The 15,053-nt window shown below is 43.3% G+C and overlaps 1 protein-coding gene across 1 annotated transcript in view; it reads right to left on the bottom strand.

The window, feature by feature from the left end:
• LOC110486146 (retinoic acid receptor alpha) overlaps window positions 1-14,718 on the bottom strand; it is a 229,140-nt gene extending 214,422 nt beyond the window's left edge. The window contains exon 1 of the mRNA XM_036940799.1: window positions 14,474-14,718. The gene's annotated coding sequence lies outside the window, so the exon portion shown is untranslated. The remainder of the gene's footprint in view (window positions 1-14,473) is intronic.
• Window positions 14,719-15,053: the final 335 nt, after the last annotated feature.

Raw genomic sequence — 15,053 nt, 5'->3', positions numbered from 1 at the left:
TTTCGGAGGACGTATGGCTCTCGACCGTCGCCTCTCCCGGGTCCGTACGGGAGTTGCAGCGATGAGACAAGACTAACTAGCAATTAGATACCACGAAATTGGTGAGAAAAAAAAGGGGTAACATATTTTTTTAAAAATCAAAATAAACACCATTAACGTGAGCATGTGACTCATGAAGAGGAAAGATTTACACCACACACACACTTTCCGGTCTCCTTCAAGCCACATTGACTAAGTACAATGGCGTACAAACACACTAGCACCAAGGACACATGCATTAAAACCAAACATCTACTGCACACACACACACACACGCACATCCATTACACGCCCGCCAGCAGGCACAAAAGACACCACTAACAGCGCCGTTAAATAATGACGAGAACTCTCCCAGCGCCCCCGCTCCGTCACGGAGAGGAGGACGAAGAGAGCGAGAGGAGGAGATGGCTTGTTTAATTTACTGCAGCCCATCTGTCTCGCACTGCAGCTCCCAGGAGCCTGTCCTGCGCCGCTCCGCCTGCCCGTTAGTACGCATGTATGTGAGCAGGCTGAGACATTAGTTCCATAGTAATGGACTGTGTAGAATGGACACGCTGTTCTATTTCACATGCAATTTACTTGGCCGCTTGAAAAAAAAACGCAAGCCAGGCCTGCACGGCTTCAATTGCAAATACCTCCGCCGGTATTGAACACTGTGGAGTACTCCAAAGTGTCGTGTGAGCTACAGTGCCTTCAGAAACTATTGACACCCCTTGACATTGTACACATTGTAGTAAAAGCCTAATTTCAAAATGCCCCATAATGTTAAAAGTGGAATTATGTTTTTAGACATTATTACAAATTAATAAAAAAAATGAAGAGCTGAAATGTCTGGGGTCAATAGGTATTCAAGCCCTTTGTTATGGCATGCTTAAATACGTTCAGGAGTAAAAATGTGCTTAACAAGTCACAATATGTGCAATAATTGTTTTTAACATGATTTTTGAATGACTACCTGTACCTGTACCCCACACATACAACTGTCTGTAAGGTCCCCCAGTCGAGCAGTGAATTTTAAACACAGATTCAACCACAAAGACCAGAGAGGTTTTCCAACGCCTCACAACGAAGGGCACCTTCTAGGTAGATGGGTCAAAGCAAAAAAAATGTTTTAAAAAAGCATATATTGAATATCCCTTTGAGCATGGTGAAGTTATTCATTACACTTTGGATGATGTAGCAATACACCCAGTCACCACAAAGATACAGGCGTCCTTCCTAACTCAGTTGCTGGAGAGGATGGAAACCACTCAGGGATTTCACCATGAGGCCAATGGTGACTTTAAAACAGTTACAGAGTTGAATGGCTGTGACAGGAGAAAACAGAGGATGGAACAACAACATTGTTACTTCACAAAATGTTAGCCTAATTGACAGAGTGAAAAGAAGTAAGCCTGTACAGAATATAAATATTCTAAAACATACATCATGTTTGCAACAAGGCACTAAAGTAATACTGCAAAAAATATGGCAAAGCAATTCGCTTTTTGTCCTGAATACAAAGTGTTATGTTTGGAGCAAATCCAATACATTACTGAGTACCACTCTTCAAAATGTTCAAGCATAGTGGTGGCTGCATGATGTTATGGGTATGCTTTCCAAAAGACACTGGGAGAGGAATTTACCTTTCAGCAGGACAATGAACTAAAACACAATGCCAAATCTCCACTGGAGTTGCTTACCAAGAAGACAATGAATGTTCCTGAGTAGGCGAGTCACAGTTTTGACTTAAATCTACTTGAAAATCTATGGCAAGACCTGAAAATGGTCTAACAATGATCATCAACCAATTTGACAGAGGTTGAAGAATAATTGTCAGATGTTGCAAAATCCAGGTGTGGAAAGCTCTTAGACTTACCCAGAAAGACTCACAGCTGTAATTTCTGCCAAAGGTGCTTCTACAAAGTATTGACACAGGGGTGTGAATACTTATGTGAATTAGATATATATAGTTCCGAAACAAATCTAGGGTTGCTACCCAAGCCGGCTGGTGGGTCGTTCTATTGGTTTGGCTGCCATAGATGCAACCCAGTCGTTCGTTCTAAATGCTCCATTGCCATACTGGCTGGCAACGTTCTTATCCCTTGCTTGCTAGCTAGCCAAGTAGGGCTAATTTACAGTCACGGCAAACAGTGCAGACAGAATAACAACAGTAGCTGCATTTGTTCAAGCTGTTTTCTCGTGACATTTATTTGGATACATCCATAACAATGAGCTAATGAGACACAATTTCGCCTGGCATAGAAAATGTGCTCTCTCGTCAGGACACTGTTGTTCAGAGGAGCTAGCCAACAACACAGCTAACACAATCACTTCAAACTGAAGCTGGAAAGACTACAAACTAGCTGCACTTCATTTCGTTTGACCTTCTTTCAATTTAAATTTCTTTGTATAAAAATGATGCCAGCTGATTCACGATTTCGACTGGCTGAGAAACGCTGCCTGCCTCTCGCTCTTGTCCCGACACCAGACCCCTACAAGTTTATTACTATGGGACAGTTGGAGATCAAATTTGAAAATTGAAACAATGTTGCAAATGTCAGAGAGACAGACAGCAAGGTTAATACAAATCTCCACCGTTGAAAACTAAATGTTAGTCTAAAAGAAATGTGAGATAATGTCTAGATGCTTTTTATAGTGGAGATCAAGTTTATAAATTGCCTGGCTGGGCTGATGAAACAGTGGATTGTGCAGTCAGATGGAATAATAATAAAGAGTAAATAGGCATTTTAACGTCATAGATGTGTGCAAATATAGACCTACAGTATAGAGTTGGGGTTCTTTTGTGAAGTCCATTCTACAAATTAGGTTTGTTAAATCCTAAACACTGAGAGATGTAAAGTTATTTGAAAAAGGAACAGGAAGATACCTACGTTACTCTGAGTTTAGCTCGTCACCTACAGTCACGCCAATGTTATGGCACAAAGTGTGCCCTATGATTTTTTGGCATCGACCACGGGCATTAGTTCCTAACACCCACATATATTTCCTGTTGTTCACTTCTTGTTTTTATTTGTAGCAAGTCATCACAATTTATATTAGATTTTTGCCACCGTTTTCATGCCTCTGTTTTTCCACATGGACTTGAAGACAATCAAGTAAGATGCCAACTACTCAAGTTTTTGCATGTGCCGGTACAAAATAATCTGAAGACAATTGATGATGAAGTTGATATTGGCTTATGAGTTGTTTGGCTCCCGAAACGGTTGTCAAAGTCTCAAGTGACAGGAAACGTCTCCACCTACATCTGGTCCCAAAACATGGACACAATGGGCTGACAAAAGAAGCTCAAAGGCAAAGATGCTGACTGACAAAGAAGCTAACTGACCAAGAAGCTTAAAAGACAAAAAGATGCCAACTGACAGAAGTAAATAGGCAAAAAGGTGAACGAGGTAAATGGACAGACAAGCTAACAGACAGAGAAACAAACACACGCAGAGAATATCAACAAAGGGATCAGATGAGGAAATAAAAAAGTAGAGACAAAGGGCTGGTAGAAATATAGGCAAGCAAACTAGAATAATGGCTAGATGGATAAACATAAGCAGGCAATAGACAGATAATCATTCAGTCAGACAGCTAAGCAAAGGACACATTCTATCATATGGAAAGGCAGATATTCAGACAATGGCAGACCGAAATGCGACTGGATGAGGGGCAGTGGATTTGTTAACCTCACAAAAATTTGGACCACGTAGAGCAGATGAGCGATCACTAGCTAGGTTTCCATCTAAATTGGTGACAGATCTTCAAGCAAATATACAAGAATCTGCATAAAGAAAATGTGCATTTTCCCCATCAGTTGTGTTTCCTCCAAATGGATTTGTTGCAGATAAAAATGCAGTGCGTGATGACGTAGTGCACACGAAATGTGCTTCTTTGCTTAAAAATACAATTCTAAAAGTTCAATGTGTTTCCATTTCCATCATTCCCATCCAAAACGGTTGCGCTGAATAGTAAATGTGGCTAATCTGGTTTTGGCCCATGTGCTCTAGCCAACAGCTCGCAGATAGGCTACAATGTCGGCTAGTCTACTCGATGAGATTATTATGGATAAGAGCGAGATTATTTTTTTTTTTTTATCAAAACGGCAGTCAAGCATCAATCATCCTGTCACCAGAATAAGACCCTCAATATGTGTTGGAAACGAAAGTCAAGATCACTGTGCACTTTCACCACCATGTGAAGTTAATCATAGTTGATTTCATCTGTAACCTAATAAACTACCTGGTTTCCCGAGTCATAGTGGGAGGACCACACACCATATCATCATAACATGACTCCCAAGTTCACTTCGATAGGATGGTTGTTATATCAACATTTGAGCATAAAGACATTTTCCAACACCATTTCTCACATAATTAACTTTACCGGCACAAAAAGATCCCACCATGTCAAACAAACTAATTATCTGTCGGCGTTTATAACATTTTACCGAAACTACCCGTTTCCATCACACCTGTTGTGATTTTAATTTGTATGGTGGGACTTTACTCACTGGATGGAAACAGGGTTAATGAGACGGACAGAGTGTTCCCACACAAACTGAACCCCAATGCCTTGGGCCAACTGACTAGACTCAAACGAGACCCTTTCGATCCAGTTTACATAATTGGGGAACACAAGGCTAGCGCCACAATAGAGCAGTCACGAATGGAAATGGCCAAGTGTCAAGTCTCCCCGGAGCCATAAGTAAAACATCTAAAAGGCTAGAATCTAGACGAAATGTCCAAACGACGGGGTAACAGCCTGCTATTTACCAGGTAGTCAATTAGAAATGAGTTGTTAAAACGGTAATAATGTAACAATTGAAAACGAATGACACTTTGCTTTCTATGAGGTTAAATGACACATTCAGTACGAGTCAAAAGTTTGGACACACCTACTCATTCAAGGGTTTCTCTTCATTTCCACTATTTTCTACATTGTAGAATAATAGTGAAGACATCAAAACAATGAAATAACACACATGGAATCATATAGAAACCAAAAAACAGTGTTGAACAAATTTTATTTTAGATTCCCCAAAGTAGCCTTGATGACAGCTTTGAACACCCTTGGCATTCTCTCAACCAGCTTCACCTGTAATTATTTTTCAACAGTCATGAAGTAGTTCCCACATATGCTGAGCACTTGTTGGCTGCTTTTCCTTCACTCTGCGGTCCAACTCATCCCAAACCATTTCAATCGGGTTAAAGTCGGGTGATTGTGGAGGCCAGGTTATCTGATGCAGCACTCCATCACTCTCCTTCTTGGTCAAATAGCGCTTCCACAGCCTGGAGGTGGGTTGGGTCATTGTCCTGTTGAAAAACAAATGATAGTCCCACTAAGAGCAAACCAGATGGGATGGTGTATCGCTGAAGAATGCTGTGGTAGCCAGCATGGCTGAGTGTGCCTTGAATTCTAAATAAATCACAGTGTCACCAGCAAAGCACCCCCACACCATCACACCTCATGCTTCACAATGGGAACTACAAATGCGGAGATCCGTTCACCTACTCTCGGTCTCACGAAGACACGACGGTTGGAACCAAAAATCTCAAAAGGACAGATTTCCACAGGTCTAATGTCCATTGCTCGTGTTTCTTGGCCCAAGCAAGTCTCTTCTTCATAGCCTTCCTTTAGTAGTTGTTTCTTTGCAGAAATTCAACCATGAAGACTTTATTCACACAGTCTCCTCTGAACAGCTGATGTTGAGATGTGTCTATTACTTGAACATATTTGGGCTGCAGCATTTATTTGGGCTACAATTTCTGAGGCTGGTACTAATGAATTTATTCTCTGCAGCAGAGGTAACTCTGGGTTTTCCTTTCCTGTGGCGGTCCTCATGAGAGCGAGTCTCATCATAGAGCTTGATGGTTTTTGCGACTGCACTTGAAGAAACCTTCAACATTTTTGAAATGTTCCAGATTGACTGACCTTCATGTCTTAAAGTAGTGATGGACTGTCGTTTCTCTTTGCTTATTTGAGCTGTTCTTGCCATAATATGGACTTGGTCTTTTACCAACTAGGGCTATCTTCTGTATAACGCCCCTTGTCACAACACAACTGATTGGCTCAAATACATTTTTTAACTGTTAATTGAAATGCATTCCAGGTAGTCACCTGATGAAGCTGGTTGAGAGAATGCCAAGAGTGTGCAAAGCTGTCATGAAGGCAAAGGGTGGCTACTTTGAAGAATCTCAAATAGAAAATATATTTTGATTTGTTTAAGACAGAGAAGCTACATATGGTAAGACGAGGGTGGGGGTGTGTGTCTATTTGTCAATAACAGCTGGTGCGCGATGTCTAATATTAAAGAAGTCTTGAGGTATTGCTAGCCTGAGGAAGAGTACCTTATGATAAGCTGTAGACCACACTATCTATATTATTTGTAGCCGTCTATTGACCAGCACAGACCGATGGTGGCACTAAGACTGCACTCAGCCAACTCTAAGGCCATAGGGAACAAGAAAATGCTGATCCAGAAGAGGCGCTCCTAGTGGCCGGGGACTTTAATGCAGGCAAACTTAAATCGGTTTTACCACATTTTTAACAGCATATCACATGTGAATAAAAACTCTAGACCACCTTTACTCTAGAGACAGAGACAGAGATGCATACAAAGCTCTCCCCCGCCCTCCATTTGGCAAATCTGACCGTAATTCTATCCTCCTGATTCCTAGGTCAACAACCTCTACCACAACGTGATCAAAACAAAAGGAGATGACTGTGGACTACAGGAAAAGGAGGACCGAGCACACCCCCATTCCCATCAATGGGGCTGTAGTGGAAAAGGTTGAGAGGTTCAAGTTCCTTGGCGTCCACATCACCAACAAACTTACATTGTCCAAGCACACTAAGACAGTTGTGAAGAGGGCACGACAAAACCTATTTCCCCTCAGTAGACTGAAAAGATTTGGGATGGGTCCTCAGATCCTCAAAAGGTTCCACAGATGCACCATCGAGAGCCTCCTGATGGGTTGCATCACTGCCTGGTATGGCAACTGTTCGGCCTAAGCCCCTAAGGCGCTACAGAGGGTAGTGCATATGGCCCAGTACATCACCGGGGCCAAGCTTCCTGCCATCCTCTATACCAGGCGGTGTCAGAGGAAGGCCAAGACTCCAGCCATCCTAGTCATAGACTGTTCTCTCTGCTTACCGCACGGCAAGCGGTACCCGGAGCGCCAAGTCTAGGTCCAAGAGGCTTCTAAACAGCTTCTACCTCTAAGCCATAAGACTCCTGAAAGTCTAATCAAATGGCTTCCCAGACTATTTGCAGACTACTCTCTATTATTATCTATGCATAGTCACTTTAATAACTCTACATACATGTACATATTACCTCAATTACTTTGACAACGGTGCCCCGCCCATTAACTCTGTACCGGTACCCCCTGTATAGAGCTTCCACATTGACTCTGTACCGGTACCCCCTGTATAGAGCCTCCACATTGACTCATTACCGGTACCCCCTGTATAGAGCCTCCACATTAACTCTGTACCGGTACCCCCTGTATAGAGCTTCCACATTGACTCTGTACCGGTACCCCCTGTATAGAGCCTCCACATTGACTCATTACCGGTACCCCCTGTATAGAGCCTCCACATTAACTCTGTACCGGTACCCCCTGTATACAGCCTCCACATTAACTCTGTACCGGTACCCCCTGTATAGAGCCTCCACATTAACTCTGTACCGGTACCCCCTGTATAGAGCCTCCACATTGACTCTGTACCGGTACCCCCTGTATAGAGCCTCCACATTGACTCTGTACCGGTACCCCCTGTATAGAGCCTCCACATTGACTCTGTACCGGTACCCCCTGTATAGAGCCTCCACATTGACTCTGTACCGGTACCCCCTGTATACAGCCTCCACATTAACTCTGTACCGGTACCCCCTGTATAGAGCCTCCACATTGACTCTGTACCGGTACCCCCTGTATAGAGCCTCCACATTGACTCTGTACCGGTACCCCCTGTATAGAGCCTCCACATTGACTCTGTACCGGTACCCCCTGTATACAGCCTCCACATTAACTCTGTACCGGTACCCCCTGTATAGAGCCTCCACATTAACTCTGTACCGGTACCCCCTGTATAGAGCCTCCACATTAACTCTGTACCGGTACCCTCTGTATACAGCCTCCACATTAACTCATTACCGGTACCCCCTGTATAGAGCCTCCACATTAACTCTGTACCGGTACCCCCTGTATAGAGCCTCCACATTAACTCTGTACCGGTACCCCCTGTATAGAGCCTCCACATTAACTCTGTACCGGTACCCCCTGTATAGAGCCTCCACATTAACTCTGTACTGGTACCCCCTGTATACAGCCTCCACATTAACTCATTACCGGTACCCCCTGTATAGAGCCTCCACATTAACTCTGTACCGGTACCCCCTGTATACAGCCTCCACATTAACTCATTACCGGTACCCCCTGTATACAGCCTCCACATTAACTCTGTACCGGTACCCCCTGTATAGAGCCTCCACATTAACTCTGTACCGGTACCCCCTGTATAGAGCCTCCACATTGACTCTGTACCGGTACCCCCTGTATAGAGCATCCACATTAACTCTGTACCGGTACCCCCTGTATAGAGCCTCCACATTGACTCTGTACCGGTACCCCCTGTATAGAGCCTCCACATTGACTCTGTACCGGTACCCCTTGTATAGAGCCTCCACATTAACTCTGTACCGGTACCCCCTGTATAGAGCCTCCACATTAACTCTGTACCGGTACCCCCTGTATAGAGCCTCCACATTAACTCTGTACCGGTACCCCTTGTATAGAGCCTCCACATTGACTCTGTACCGGTACCCCCTGTATAGAGCCTCCACATTAACTCTGTACCGGTACCCCCTGTATAGAGCCTCCACATTAACTCTGTACCGGTACCCCCTGTATAGAGCCTCCACATTAACTCTGTACCGGTACCCCCTGTATAGAGCCTCCACATTGACTCTGTACCGGTACCCCCTGTATAGAGCCTCCACATTGACTCTGTACCGGTACCCCTTGTATAGAGCCTCGCTATTGTTGTTTACAGCTGCTCTTTAAATGATTTGTTATTCTTATCTTTTACTTTTTTTTAGGTATTTTCTTAAAACTGCACTGTTGGTTAAAAGGGCATGTAAGTAAGCATTTCACAGTACGATCTAAACGGGTTGTATTCGACGCATGTGACAAGTAAAGTTGAATTACGTACAGCTTGGAGTCAACGTTACGTTTCTTTGCATACAGTAGATGTGCACACGTATTGGTAGCCTACAATATGCTATGGTTGATGTGCGTGCGCGCTAGTGTCTTCTTGTGAGTACACATGCCTCCCCACCATGCACACACAGTGCAGATGGGTCCCTGTCATCACCTGGGTCTCATCTCATCAGTCAGCATCACACATACAGTAGGAGAAGAGCGTCTTGCTGATGCTCTCTGCTGCCAGGCAGGGACACATTTAGAACGGTGCAAGTACAAGCGTGCCTCATGTTTTATCTATCAATCAGGCCAGTATTCACAAATGGTCACAGAGTAGGAGTGCTGTTCAAGGATCAGTTTTGCCCTTTAGATCATAATGAATAAGATTACATTGACGGGAGGGGGGGGGGGGGGAGAGACCTGGGGATACTCACAGAGTAGGAACAAATACAAAACTTAGTTGTTTCCTCTCCTTTGCTAATACATAGATTTCTTTACTTGTTGCAAGATACTGTGTGTACTACATCATTTTTTTTATGATTGATACAATTCGCCATTTTGATTTGTTTCGTGGTCTCATTAGTCGAGCCAACGTGTTTTGAGAAGCCTTTTAAAACAGTGGTGTAAACTACTTAAGTAAAAATACTAAAACAGTACTACTTAAGTAGTTTTCTGGGGTATTTGTGACTTTCACTTTACTCCACCGCATTCCTTAAGAAAACAATTTACTTTCTAACTCCATACATTTTCCGTGACACCCAAAAGTACCTGTTACATTTTGAATGCTTAGCAGGTCAGGAAAATTGTCCAATTCACTCACTTATCAAGAGTAAATCCCTGGTCATCCCTACTGCATCTGATCTGACGGACTCACTAAACACAGGCTTACTTAAGTAGTATTTTACCTGCTGACTTTCACTTTTACTTGAGTCCTTTTCTATTAAAAAGGTATCTTTACTTTAACTCAAGTATAACAATTAGGTACTTCTCCCACCGCTGCTTTTAAAATTCACCTCAAATGATTCACACTCAGTTTTCAAGAGGCTATGCGGCTTGAATTTGGATCACCGAGTTTATAATATTCAGTACAGCAATGCATGTGGGCTCTCTGTAACAAACAAAACAAAAGCTTGGCCTCGTTTATCATTCAGACGAGATGCATTATATGGAAACCAAGCAACTAAAACCTAATTAATAACTGATCAAAAGCTTCTGAACACACAGGCCTTAAAGCAACCGGGCAAAACAGGACAGAAATCTATGTATAAACTAGTCAACAAACACACGCACAGACACGCATGCACACAGGAACATCAATATGTGCACTTGTAGCCTACGTGTTAGTCTGAAAAAAATATCCATACCACCCACACACACCCACACACGGCCCTGAGCTGCAGATGCCACACCAGCTCTGGAACACTCACAGGACAGTGTTCCTAACTGGCAGGGATTGCATCACAGGGCCATGCCTTAATTCAACTGGTCTTGTGCTCTCTGCCTACAAGGCTTTGAGACGGCAGTGGAGGTCTGAGCTAAAGGACGATCGAAAACAAGGACATTTCTAAGTGACCCCCAAACTTTTGAACGGGAGTGTCTCTTTCAGGCTGTTGTGTCAGGGTGGCCTGCTTTGATAAAGACACTCCCAACAGGTCAGACACACACAGACGACCCAATCGAGGTTGTTAAACTTGCAACCCAGGATACTGGGTTGTAAAACTTGACAAAAAAATATTAAAACCCACGATTCACTTTCGCGCTTTCCATCCTCCTCCCTTTAGTGCCTGTCTTATCCTGCCCCTGTCCAGTTAAGTGGTGGAGAGTTCAGGAGGTGTGATAGAGAAATGTGTCAACCTCCACAAACAGGTAAGAGACACACACAGAGACAGAGAGAGAGACAGAGAGACAGAGAGAGAGAGAGATGACCCAGTGTATGTTATGTTCAACTTGACAAAAAGAAGAATAAAATAAAACAATTCAGAATCATTTGACATTGAATACTCATGATGTTTATGTTTCTAATTTAAGTCTTTCATGTTGGTGTGTCGGGGTGGCGTGCTCTGTCCACTCCAGTTCAGACCAAAGCAAGACTGTGTTTAAAGCTCACTATGGATCTACCAACATTTTGGCCTCTACAAAGTCTTAAGGATGTCGTTGCAGTGTGATTAGCGTGTGTCCTGTTTCTGCCGTCTCTGTCCTCCATATTGTCTTGTCATAATCACCGCAGCTGATGGGCACATACTCAACGTGTACTTGATAAATCAACACCATCAATCAATGTCATTTGTATACCAAACAGAATTGCTAGTCTAAATGTAATCTTGTATGTTTGTCTTCTCTCCACTACCCAGAAATACATGGATGCGTGCGTGCACAGCGCTCATTCAGAAGTACTCATCGTTGAGAGACCACAGGGGGGAAGAAATATGTAAGAATTATGACATTTTCCTACTCACATTAATTCACACACTAATAACCTTATTTTTTTTTTACACCAGATTGAGCCTATCCAGACCATGTGCTGGCTTGGATATTTTCCTCTCACGTGGTTTATTCCATCACATTTGTAGCAGCATAAACGAGACAATCGCTAGTTACGTAATTGACTAAGTCTGCTCCTCTGACCTCGGTCCCAATAATCCATCATGACATTTGTCATGTACCCTTGACAGTATGCAGCTGCTATAGTTCTACTCATTCTAATCCCGTCTTCTCATTAAACACCCTCCAATTTAAAAAGGTAAATGGCAAAGTTAGAAGTCATACTGTGTAAGGTGTACTCAGTTGTTAACTTATTGTTGGAAATATGACTTGGGTAACCCTAAAAATCAGACACATTTTTGTGTAAAGCTCCCATCGCCTACCATAAGAATAGATGGGAATCCCTTTGCGGATGAGAGCCCCGTCCAACTCTTCCTGGTTGGAGAGGAGCTACTCACTAAAGAGCCTGAGGACATCTCCATGGGATTGGGAGTGGCAATGGGGGGTCCATTTCCTTTTTAATATTTAGTATGCAGCATCAGTGAAAAGCACTATGCCTTGCATTCAGAAATATGTTGTGGGAATTGATGAGGGGGGTAAATGACCAACAAATGTTGAATGGCAAAGTTTTTGCTGCAGAGAGAAGGACAGGGGGAGACAAGAGCAAAGTAATGCGAGGTCAGTTGTAACAGCCACATTACTCTAAACTAGAAACCACGTACAACGCTGTTATTCAATGTGTCTCTACATGCCTATGAGTTTTAGTATTATTTCATTTAACCTTTATTTAACTAGGCAAGTCATTTAAGAACAAACAAATGCTTATTTACAATGACGGCCTAGGAACAGTGGGTTAACTGCCTTGTTCAGGGGCAGGACGGTAGATTTTTATCTTGTCAGCTCAGGGTATCGATCCCTAGAAAGTTATTTGAAGAACCTTTTTAAAAAGTTATTTAGGGAAAAGGTTCCTTGAGGCACCTTTAGGGATTCCACCGGTGTTGCAATGTGAGGAACCCCGAAAAGTACCTTCAGGAACCTTTTCTTTTTAGAGTGTTGAATGAACACAAAAAGTAAGCTCTTTTACACACTCAGTAGTTAACATACACACGTAATGTTGTGTCATGCAGTGTAACTTCCCAGAATACATTGACTTACAGTGAGAGTATAGAAGAATTAGGCTAAATCCTATCATGTAAAAAAGGTCAAATGGCCCAAGTCCTATAGCAGCAGGAAGATGTTTGGAGGTGGGGGGGGTGCTGCACATTTTTTGGTCGAAAGGGGAGTGCACTACTGCCAAGTCCCATAGTCTAGTCAACCTATCCAGTCAACCCATCGTGACATGCTTATTGAAAGGCAGATAAAAACCTACCCCAACACATAAGTAGGCTGTATCAGGCAGCCTAAAGCATAAATCATAGTCCATAGACGCAGAGACGCGATAGTCCAGCGTCCCATTGTTACATAGATACTCGTCTCCGAGACCTCCATCCACCGTGGACGCACAGCCCGAACGGGCACCTCTCCACTTCCTCTATTCATTTGAATGTGCTGACAGGTGGAGAAATTGCTTGAGCTGCGCTGAGAATTATGAATGCCAACGGTCCAATATTCTACAACACTGCTGTGCATATGCATACACGTTTAGGACTACAAAGAAACCCTTTATGCTGCATTCGTAACAAAGTGGGAAGTGGAAATGTACCACATACGACTGGGGAAAATCCACTTGAAAAGCCTCCAACTGGTGATTACTAGTGAGAAACTCATCATCCAGAGCGCTCACTCCTCTCACATGCTCTGACGTCACCTACTAAGGAAATGACTTGGATAACATTTTCTGCAGTTAAATGCAACAAAACATTTTTCATAAAAAGCTATCTGGTAATGTGGTATTTGAACACTATAATTAGTTTGCAAGCATGCTAGCTGTACTTTTAGTTTATGGTATATGCAGTGTGTTGGCCATTAGCCAATCTGCTCGTATCAATGAGTACAATGCATATGAATGCATCCAACTGGTATTCACCACTTCACAATGTAGTAAATTCCCATTTCCCACTTTGTTATGAAAGCAGCACAACTCACAGACCATGGAGTAGGTTGATGTCTAGTAGGTTGGACCAGTGTCACATCACGGCCAACACGGAAATATTTCAAATCTGATCAATATGTGGGAGCTTTGCGACTGGACGTCGGGGCTGTCCTTGTTTTATTTTTAACTGACATCATTTACCTGACTCCCGAGAAAAAGCAGACGTCACCCCATGACAGCCGTTGAAAGTGAATTTGTTTGAGAACTGTTTCGAGTGGCCATCAAATGTGCCATCTAAACATTCAAAAATGTCTTTCAAGCTTTTAAATCGTTCACTTTTGATACAAAATTGCACAAAACCTTGTAGACAGGTGTTGGCTGAACAAGCACACACTGTGCAACGATTCCATCTATGGACAAAGCTTGTTACATTGTAGCGGCAGCCTATATAAAACTGTCAGGGCTCGCAACAAATGACATTTTAACAGTTTACACAATGGCGGGATGTGGCTGGCTAAAGCTTCGGTTTGATATTTCTGCACAACAGAACAGGAAAACGGAGTCGTGACAGCACACAGATTGAAACACCACGTTAAACTCTCCCCTCGAACTAACAGACTACCAGGCGGATTTTAGTCGGTGTAGAGGCTTCTACCGAATCTGGTCTACCTGTCACACGCCCGATCAACCGCATTGTCAGTAGCCTAAAGAAATAGCCAGTCAATACCTGTTGACTCCTCCTACCGACGTGTTGGTTGGTGGAAGTCCCGAACCGAGCCGTTTATGTTTTGTCCTGTGCTTCTTTTCCGAAGTCCTTAGACGAGGAGTGACCCTGTATAGGACGATCTGCTTCGTCAGACCGTGAGAGTCTGACAAGAGCTCTGCGAGTTTTCTGCAAAGAAACTGGTGTTCACGGAGCCGCGCAAATGGATGCAAGGCTTAGAGAGCAGCAGCCATTGCGGTCACGTGCATTTTCGGGAAACCCAACACTGGCCAGCCTAGAGAAGTCCACTCCCACGTTTCATATCTACCATGTCAATTATGTCATCTACAGCAAGGTTTCGCAAAAATCGGTCCTGGAGGCCCCCCTGGGGTGCACATTTTTTGGTTTATGCCCTAGCCCTAGCACCGCGCAGCTATTCAAATAATCTAAGCTTGATGATGAGTTGGTTATTTGAATCAGCTGTACTGTACATCAAAACTCCATCCTGCTAAGAAGCCTACTATTACTCTTCTAACTAGCAACACGCATCAAATGTTTATTATATTCCTTTCATAATCAAACGAAGACATTACGTGTAATGCTG

Source organism: Oncorhynchus mykiss, chromosome 13, assembly GCF_013265735.2.
Source record: "Oncorhynchus mykiss isolate Arlee chromosome 13, USDA_OmykA_1.1, whole genome shotgun sequence".
Classification (NCBI taxonomy): Eukaryota; Metazoa; Chordata; class Actinopteri; order Salmoniformes; family Salmonidae; genus Oncorhynchus; species Oncorhynchus mykiss.
The sequence above is the reverse complement of the archived record's forward strand: the minus strand, read 5'-3'. Positions and strand labels throughout refer to the sequence as shown.